The sequence below is a fragment of the Triticum aestivum genome, chromosome 6B (genome assembly GCF_018294505.1).
Source record: "Triticum aestivum cultivar Chinese Spring chromosome 6B, IWGSC CS RefSeq v2.1, whole genome shotgun sequence".
Lineage (NCBI taxonomy): Eukaryota > Viridiplantae > Streptophyta > Magnoliopsida > Poales > Poaceae > Triticum > Triticum aestivum.
The window spans coordinates 710,766,000-710,769,565 of NC_057810.1; positions in this window are offsets into that span (position 1 = coordinate 710,766,000).

The window sequence follows — 3,566 nt, forward strand, 5'->3', positions numbered from 1 at the left end:
TCCAGGAAGGACGTTCATGCCCGTCACTAAGCCCATAGAGTTTTCCTTTGATGCACCAACCTGGAGTCTAGGAAAGAGCATGACAGCCCACATCACCATGGGACACATTGGAGAAGTTTACCACAAGGATCTTAAGGATACTATCTACCAGATTTGTGGGCGCCGAGATGAGCAATGGGAGATGATCAGCACCAGGAAGGATAGACCAATTGCAGCTTTCATCTAGGTGCTAAACCAGCACATTCGTCGCCAGGAGAACCAGATGTGCGCAGGCATGATAGATCTGAAGAAGGCAATGACCAGGATCACAGAGCTGGAGGAAGAACTCAAGTCTACACGCGATGGATATGAGGAGGAAATGACGACACTCGTGGAGAAGAATGATGATCTGAAGAAGAAGCTAAAAGTATTCATGGGATTTCCCGCGACTGGAGGAGAAGACAATGATTGTACTTGCCCGGAGAACTATATCATCATCGACGACATAGACTCGGACCCAGATGATAGCGATGATGATTTTGTTGATGAAGCTGGAGTAGATATCATGGAGTCCTCGACCGATCAATTTTTCTATTCGACCACCATAACAGTAGTAGTATTCTCCCATGTATATAGTATAGTCCGAGCACTTTTGTAATGATAGCTAGACCATTGTATGCACTTATTTGAATTGATTGAAGTGATATTGATTGCATTTGTCTCATGTGCATGTGGGTAGTGTTTTCTCTCTAGAACTCATTCTATTCTATATTCTCATCTATTCTAAAACCCTCAGATGCCTCTGAGACGTGACAATGGATTTGCTTTCCCACCGGAGCTCACTCAGTTGATCTGGCAACAGAATGCATTGATGCAGATGCTAGTCCAGAATCAGAATCAGGGGAACAACAACAACAACAACAACAACAACAACAACAACAACAACAACAACAACAACAACAACAACAACAACAACAACAACAACAACAACAACAACAACAACAACAACAACAACAACAACAACAACAACAACAACAACAACAACAATAACCCACCACCACCACCACTTGTTGATCACTTAGCCCGTTTCTTCAGGCTGAATCTACCGGTGTTCTCCAGTAGCACCGAGCCGATAGTTGTAGATGATTGCCTCCGTAAGATGGGAAGGGAGTTGACCACTGCAGGATGCACAGATGCGGAGAAGGTGTTTTTTGCCGCACATTAGCTTGATGGACCCGCAGCATCATGATGGGAGAATTTCACAACCACGTATCCTATCGACACTGTCACATGGGATCAGTTTCAGTAGGCTTTCCGTACTGCTCATGTTTCAGCAGGAGCTATGGCCATGAAGAAGCGTGAGTTTCGCAACTTGCGCCAAGGAGGACGTACAGTTGGCCAGTATGTGGATGACTTTAGTAAGCTAGCATGTTATGCCCCAGATGATGTTGCTACAGATGCAGCTAAGCAGGAGAAGTTTCTGGAAGGACTGAATGATGAGCTGAGCATGCAGTTGATGGTAGCAACCTTCAACAACTACCAGCAGTTGGTAGATAGAGCTCCTGTGATTGAAGGGAAGCAACAGCAGATTGACAACCGCAAGAGGAAGTATGGACAAGAGAAGTACAATTCTGGAGCTCAGCAGAAGCCCCATTTTACCCCGAATTCGAGAGGACCTTTTCAACATACCCATGGAGGAGGGAGCTCGCACAACCATAGTGGCCCCAAGAATGGTAATGGGAATGTAGGAAGCAACAGATAGAACCGTACCAACCCATCGACCCCAGCCAAGAGGAATCTGAGCCAAGTCACTTGCTACAAGTGTTAGAAGACTGGACATTATGCCAATGAATGTCCTGAAGCTAAGAATGGAAATGGCAATGGAAGCTCTAGGAAGAAGCCGAACCCATTCAATAGGGGACAGGTGAACCACGTTAACATGGAGGAGGTTGAAGCCCAGCCAGATGCAGTAATAGGTAAGTTTTTGGTTAAGTCATTTACTGCAATCGTTCTTTTTGATACTCGTGCATCGCATTCGTACATATCAAGGGGATTTGTGGATAAGTATAAACTGCCCACCAAGGTTCTTAGAACACCTCTGTTAGTAAGCTCACCAGGAGCAGAGTATATGGGAAGTCGAGTATGTTTTCAAGTGACATTGAGGATAGGTAGGCATGTTTTCCCCTCGGATTTAATCATTTTGGAATCGCAAGGTTTGGATGTGATTCTGGGTATGGATTGGCTATCGATGTATGGAGGAAACATCGATTGCGCCAGTAAGTCGATTTTGCTTACCACGCCAGAAGGAAGAAGGATTAAATATGTATCACGGCATGAGCCAAAGAGGACTCAAGTAAATTCCTTATCAGGAGTTGTACAGGAGGAAGTACCAGTGGTGAAGGATTTTCCAGACGTATTTCTAGAGGAATTGCCAGGCATGCCACCGGATAGAGACATTGAGTTTTTGATTGAGCTTTTGCCAGGCACAGGGCTGATATCTAAGAGACAGTATAGGATGTCCGCAAAAGAATTTGAGGAAACTAAGAAGCAGATTAAGGAGCTATTGCATAAAGGCTATATTGGCCCAAGTTCTTCACATTGGGGATCGCCAGTGCTTCTAGTGGAGAAGAAGGATGGATCATTAAGGATGGTTGTTGATTATCGAGGATCGAATGAAGTGACAATCAAGAACAAGTACCCACTGCCGATGATCAATGACTTGTTTGACCGATTGGAAGGAGCTAAGGTATTTTCCAAGATCGATTTGCGATCAGGATACCATCAGTTGAAGATTCAAGAGTAGGATATACCTAAGACGGCTTTTACCCCCAGGTACGGGCTGTACGAGTATACCGTTATGTCATTTGGTCTGACTAACGCACCTGCCTATTTCATGAACATGATGAACAAGGTGTTTATGGAGTTTCTGGATAAGTTCGTCGTGGTGTTCATTGATGATATTTTGGTCTACTCAAAGAATGAAGAGGAGCATCAGGAGAATTTGCATTTGGTACTTGAGAAACTCAGAGAACGTTAGTTATATGCCAAGTTCAGAAAATGTGAGTTTTGGTTGAAGGAAGTTGGATTTATCGGACATGTTATATCCGGAGAAGGAATAGCAGTAGACCCCCACCAAAGTTGTCACCGTTAAAAACTATGAAGCCCCCACGTTAGTTGGAGAAATCCGGAGTTTTCTTGGACTCGCGGGATACTACCTGAGGTTCATTGAGAATTTCTCGAAGATTGCAAAGCCCACGACGGAGTTGTTGAAGAAGGACACCAAGTTCAAATGGACTGAGGAATGTGAGGCCAGTTTCCAGGAGTTGAGGAAACGTTTGGTTACCTCACCAGTGTTGATTCTGCCTGATCAGCGCAAGGATTATGAAGTATATTGCAACGCTTCTCTTCAAGGACTTAGAGCAGTGCTTATGCAGGAGGGAAGAGTTGTTTCATATGCCTCACGACAGCTCAAGCCCCATGAGTTAAATTATGCTACCCATGATTTGGAGTTAGCAGCCGTAGTGCATGCATTGAAGACATGGAGACATTTTCTCATCGGAAACCATTGTGAGGTGTATACGGATCAC